At 36.0% G+C, this 7,054-nt stretch overlaps 1 long non-coding RNA gene across 1 annotated transcript in view; it reads left to right on the forward strand.

Annotated features, from left to right (window-relative positions):
* Window positions 1-7,054, forward strand: part of LOC146324595 (uncharacterized) — a 54,620-nt gene that overhangs the window by 21,446 nt on the left and 26,120 nt on the right. The gene's annotated exons all lie outside the window — the stretch shown is intronic.

Genomic DNA, 7,054 nt, shown 5'->3' on the forward strand with positions numbered 1-7,054 from the left:
GTTATGAAGGTTGGCTGGGCTTGGGAGAACATCATAGTCCATAGATTATAAATCAGCCTCATTATTTCACCAGGTCAAAAATACAAATATAGGGAAATCATGCTTTACTTCAGCTTTGGGTTTATTATCTAGCTTTGGCCTTTGTATCACTTATAATATTGTACTCTGTAAAGTAACTGCATAGATCATGGGGGGGGGGGCATTACTAAAAATAGGTCTGATATGAAGCAATAAACACAAGCAGTCAGGCAGTCAAACGTGTTGTAAACAAACCAGCAGCAATCAGATTAGCCACTGGTGTTGCACAGTATACTGAAATATTGGTATTTTTTTCAATGCTTCTTAATTAAAAACAGTCCAAAATTAGAATTTCTCAACTTTCAATACTTGTTATGGTTAGGATTACATGATATGGTTAAAAAAAAAGCAATATTACAATTATGTTGACTGAAATTGCAGTTGCAGTGTTAATATTGTGATGATTTGATATTTATTGAGGTCTGAACCAAACAAACATGTTCTCTTTCATTTGGAGAACAAGATTTTAAGATCAGGGTATCTGATCAACACTACGTTACCTCATTATAATGCTGTTTTCTCACACATTTTTCATTTTTCAAAAAATTGTGATCTGGTTCTGTGATTTGGATATTGTACTTGGCCATATTGTGATTTCGATAATATTGCAATGCATTTTGCAAACCTGGGTGCTGACATGCCAAAATGAACTAAATAGGTTATATTATGTTTTCTATAAAAGAAAAAGCAAAATGATGGTGGGGGCAGTGGGAAAGTAATATAATCAGTGTGTAATCAATGTGTGCTAGAACACTGTAACACTGACTAGAGTTGTCAAAATACCAGAATTTTAAACTTGCATATGGTACAAGAAGAATGAAGCAATACTTGATACCTCTTTCGATACCACAGCAAAATAAAAAAGTCCTGGGCACACAAAATAAATTCACATAAAACTACAGACACTGTAATTTCAGGCAGGACAATAAAGATTGAACTGAACTGAGATCTGAATGAGCATTTTTTTTAAATATCTTCAGTACCTTCGGTACAACCAAATGTTAGCATTGAATCACTTTAAACATGTGGTATTGAACTTTTAATAACCTTAAAGGGACAGTTCACACCAAAATACATAATTTTCCTCATACCTGTAGTGTTCTTTATTCATCCAGATAGTTTTGATGTCAGTTGCAGAGTTTTGGAGATATCAGCTGTAGAGATGTCTGACTTGTTGTGCTCGAAGTGCCAAAAATATTTTTTTCTAGTTGTAAGAAAGTAGTTGTATTTTTGATTTTGGGGTAAACTGTCTCACACTGACTACCACAGCAAGTCTACTTGCTGCTGCGTTTATTTTTGGTCTGTGTGCTCTGATCAGTGTTACTTCTTTTTTTTAATGCTAATGAAAAAATGCTGCTCTTTACAGAAGCCCTCACTCTTTGATTGTCTGTGCATGAAACCAAAAACACCCAAAGTTGACTGTAAATACTTTAGATGACTAAACACTTTATCCTTCTAACTGTGGGAAGAATGAGGGGAAAATGTTCCAGCCTGCTCTTTATTCAGTTTTATGGAGGTTTCGGAGGATTTAGATGTGTTGCATATCTATTGAATAGCTTTATATTGTATATTACTGTAGTAAAATGCGCAGTAATCCACATGTCATTTATTTAAGGATCTTGTCTGTGGATCTTTGTTTAACACAGCGGGATGAAAACATGACCAAAACAGGAAGAGCAGGTTTTCCTGCATGTTCGTTTCCACCTCACGTTTCAGAGAAACCAAGTTTCAGGATCATTTTGGAAAATGTCTTCTTCTATTTTTAGTATCAGGAGAAAGACACTCTGTTGTGTCTTTTCCAGTCAGTTTGTTCGTCTTAATTCTTACATACTTTCAAATACATGAATTAATCAGACTTTTTTGGATACTTCTCAGACAATCACGTGTAATACAATAACCATCCCATGAAACCACATACCCACCCAGAAAGCACTTTCTAAATTATAAAGCACTAAAACTGAGGAAACACTATTATAAGCATGGAAACACCAGAGACAGGAAAAACTAAATAATAAGGTAGATAAATAAAACAGTCAATCAATAAAAACTCCAAACAATAGATAAATACTGTAAATATGATTCTTGAACACACTGTGTGAAACTGAGTGAGCAGATATGTGAGTTTAATCACAGTTACAAGAAGTGATGTGTTGAGAAAAAAACATATTATTGTACATCACAAGACAGTGAAAATGTGTATTTGAACTGGTTCACATGGATTAAAAACAAAGATATACACACAGAATAATATGCATTACATGAGTAATGATGTCAGCTAAGAGATCAGATAAGATATTCCTTTATTAGTCTTCTAACGGGGGAAATTTCAGTTGGTGTATAGGCTACAAATTTTTATTATTAAAGAATGTTAAGATTAACTACAGGTCAGCAAAAATTATGAATGAAAGTGAAAATGTTAAAAAGAAGTGTTATTGATATATTTTTTGTTGTCATAGCTGCAGGGAGCCACCAGAGCCAGAGGTTGCTGACCCCCGGTGATGGTGTAACTAAAGTTTTAACTCTAAAAAAACAATCTCTACCATAAAATACCTGTTTTCAGAATGAAGTTTGGTTCAAGAGTACAAGGACAGCAAAATAAAAATGTCTTAAGGATAAAAAAAAGTGGGTAGAAAACCACACAACAGAAGTGTTTCTTTGATCAAGTAATTCTATAAAAATAACACAAACACTGGGCCAAGTTAAACTCACTGATTTTCTACACAAAAAAACACTAAAAAAAACTCTCTGTATGCACACTGACTGACATATTAATGATTCATACTGAGACTTTAACCAGTTAGTAACATCTGAGTTAAAGTTTGATTGTTCTGGACACCCGACTGCTGCACAGTGAGACAACAAACAAACACACGAGGTGTGTAATGACTGTGTTGTCCTTGTGTTTTTCCTGCTTGTGACTTCACCCGGTATGAACATTTAGTCTGTATAAAGGTCACTCTGTACAAGGGTGACGAGACTCTGAAGCAGCAGAAAAAACACTGATGGAAGGAGGAGACACTCTGTCAGGAAATGCAAATTTGGACTTCACTTTGGACGTGGAGCTGAAGTGCAAAGACTTGAGACTTACTTTTGACCTGCAAAACAGTGACTTCTGCGGTGTTCAGACCCACCTAACTAACCACATGGCAAAAGTGTGACAAAGTCTTTGTTTTGGCAGACACAAAAACGCCTGAAGTCTTTGCAGTCATGTCGCCTGTCTTGACTGAAGTCCTGAGGAAAGTCCTGTTTTTTGACAGACTTGTCTGCTCCTCTTGTCAGCTTTTTTTTCTAACAGCTTAGCTGTTAAAAGGAAAATAATCCAGAAAATACAAGATAGAAATAAGAAAAAAGAAAATAAAAAGTAGTTAAACAGACTAAAATGTGTAAATAAACAGACAGTTAAAAGTCAGAGTTGTTCCAGAGACACAGTAACCACAACTGAACTGAACCTCAGCTTTTCTCCTCCGTCGAGTCTCCGTTTCTGTTTGGTCTTTAATGTCATTTACACTTTATAACTTTTTATTTTCTTATGTCTTTTACCTCATCTTTGTCTTTTGTCTTTTTTTCTCCTGTTACATCGTCTTTCATGTTATTTTGATCTTGTTCTGTCATTTTCATCTTCATGTCTTGCATGTCATTTTCAACTTAAGTCTCATGTTTGTCTTTATGTCGTGTTTGTCTTCTTCTGTCTTTTACATTGTTTGTTTCGTCTTTTATGCAGTTTTTGACTTGTTACATCTTTTATCTTTTCTTCTTGTTACATCGTTTTTGTCTTTTGTCACTTTCGTCTTGTTACACCTTTTGTTTTCGCCTTTTTCTGTTATTTTTGTCTGTTCTGTTAATTTTGTCTTATGTCAGGTTCATATTTTACATTGTTTTTGTTTTGTTACTCATCAGTAACAGCTTGCTGCCTCTGGAACAGGCCTTTATTTTCTCACTTCCAATACTGAGATCTACAGTTGTATTGAAAATCTTTTATTGAACATTCGTGATGTTGAAACAATGAAACATAATGGCAGGATTCTGCAGCATCATCCCACATCAGCACTCTGTTCAGAGAGTTGCTTGATGACTTTGAAGAATGAGGAAAATAAATCAGATCAGAGGAGACAAACCAGCTGTTGTTGAGCACAATGACTCACTGCATGGCGTGTCACAATGGTCTTATTTTGCAGTTAGTGTACAAGGAAATAATATTTAATGTTGTGTTTTAACAGGAAATGATACAACACTTGCTTTTCTGTTGGTGTAACAGTTTTATCTTTTGAGAAATGGTGAAAGAAGTAGACAACATCACTACACAAACACAAGTCATACATTGTGAACTGCAGTGATATCTCTGAATCCATTGCAGATAAGTGAATGTTAGAAATATAGAAATAAGCGCAATTTAATAATTGATGCAGTGTGCTATTGCAGCGTGCATGCATCCACACAAACACACAACCACCTGACCTCTGTGGCGACAATAGAGACTAGTGATACTTCCCGCATGATTCTACAAGAAAAGGTTCACAAGTTATTAAAGGGGGCGTCGCTCTGCTGTTCTATACTCCATCAAGACCTCTCAGGTCCTCCAGTGCTGGTTTTTTAGATACCCAAAACTATAACAAAAAGAAAGTTGGAGATGCAGCTTTTTTCAGCTATGCTCCCAAATTGTGGAACAGCCTACCCAAACACATCAGAGAGGCAGGCTCTGTTGAGATGTTCAAACAGCAGTTAAAGACACATCTTTTCAACTGAGCCTTCACAGTAGTTGAAAAGTAGTAGAAAGGCTAATTTAGTTAGCTCCTCTTTTTAGTCCATGCCCGATGGCTTGTTCTAAATTGTCATTTTAAACTATCTTTATTATTATCATTATTATGTGCATGTTTGTATGTATGTGGTGTATATGTGTGTATGTGTGTGTATATATATGCATATGTATGTGTACTTTTTATTCCTATTCTTCATAGTTTCTATTATGTGAAGCACTTTGAGCTGCATGCTTTGTGTGAAAGGTACTATATAAATAGTTTATTATTATTATCATTATTATTAAAGTATAGGGCGTAGTTGAAAACTCTGACAATCAATCAGAGCTGCAACTAACTGTTACTTTTGTAGACGCTAATTTACCTGATTATTTTCTCGATTAATTGATTAATAGTTGTTTGGTCTATAAAACGTCAGAAAATAGTGAAAAACTGTCAATCAGTGTTTCTCATGTCGTGTTTTCCTCACAACCAAAGGATTTTAATTTTACTGTCATAAAGGGGTAAAGAAACAAAAAAAAGTCACATTTAAGATGCTGAAATCAGAGAATTTTGGACCCCCCCCCCCCAAAAAAAAAAAAAAAAAATAGATTAATCAATTATCAAAACTGTTGAGGATTCATTTAATAATCAATTAATAATCGTTTCATTGAATTAATGAAACACAAAATGTGTCTTGATTTTGTCGTCATTTTTTTCCTCATTTTAATTTCAAGTTTCCTTATTCAACAAATGACTCTGCCAGACAAAACAATGTCAAGTGAGGTACAATTACTGCCTTTTCAATTATCAGTTAATACATTATCAATTGGTTAAATTCTTACTGGAAGATTTTACAGCAAATCCTTCATTAGTCGGCCATGTTACTGTAATCCATTTAAAAGTTATGCACCTTTTGGTTACAGGCCCCTCCCACCACCACGCCCCTTTTTTTGCAAGTTTCCATGAAACTTCATCAGCTGTCATTTAGTTGTTTTTGTGGACTGACTGATAAAGCGACCTATGAATGGGCTTCATTCTCTTTTCGTTATAATCAGTTTGTAGTTTGTATTTAACAGACTTTATTCACTTTCCCAGTGAGTGTATAAGTGTGTGTCTGTTTTCTCTGAGTGGCACTCTGCTGCGGTGGCAGCCAGCTGTCTCAGGGTGACTGAGTTCATACCTTGAATCCGGATCCACTGGACGATGTAAAAACACAGTTTTGGCTGTTTTCCCAGTCCGGAGGCCGGACACTCCCTGAGCACATGATCACAGCAGAATGTGGGACAGACTGTGTGTAGAGGAACTGATCCTGCCAACTTCTCTGTCATCTGACACTATCAGGTTTAAAACAGAAGAAGAGAAACTGAACTGAGATTTGTAGCTATATTTTAAAAAGCGAGTACGTTCATGTGCTACATTCCACTGTTGGATGTGGAGACTGAAATAACACATGAACTGTTTGGATGTTGTAGTTTTGCTGTAAGAAAAGAATATTGCAGTGTACAGATTTCATGGCATGAGATGGTGACATGTGACTGTATGTCATCATATTGTTAATTCTTGTGTTTTTGGTCAGATTAACCCACGTAGAGTGATGCAGAAGTATTGTTTTTACTGTAGGACACCTTGCACAGTGGTTCTACAACAGGTGTTTCCAGCTATAAGGACTACCTTCCCAAATAAATGAGAGGACATCCCATAAGATGATACAGAATCAAAAATAATTCAGCTGTTATGAGTCCAGATTTAATGTATTCAGCTGCATTTTTGCTCACCACACACTTTGGAGTTTTTTCATCTCCTGGGTTGTCTCTCTCTCTCTCTCTCTCTCTCTCTCTCTCTCTCTCTCTCTCTCTCTCTTTTTTAAACTATCCATTTTATATCACTGTATCCGAGGGAACGTGTTAAAACACAGTTTATATCTGCGATTGACTGAAAATAAAGATGGACACCACGTCTCCTCTTCCTCCCACTGTACAAAAATGAAGCCAAAATATCCAGGATATGAGTGATACCGTCTTGTGACGTGTACTTTGATGTTTTTAGTTTGACCCATGTCCTGTCTGTTGACATGGAGGGGATGGGGGTTTATGACCTGTACTGCAGCTAGCCACCAGGGAGCCATCCAGATGTTTTGGCTGTGAAGCACTGCAATGCCACCAAAATTTTCAATTTGCAAAATTTGCAAGATTTGCAAAGTTCCGCCAACATTAACGTGACCACAATGCACTTTGTCCCGA

This window comes from Lutjanus erythropterus, chromosome 6 (genome assembly GCF_056507025.1).
Source record: "Lutjanus erythropterus isolate fLutEry1 chromosome 6, fLutEry1.hap2, whole genome shotgun sequence".
NCBI lineage: Eukaryota > Metazoa > Chordata > Actinopteri > Lutjaniformes > Lutjanidae > Lutjanus > Lutjanus erythropterus.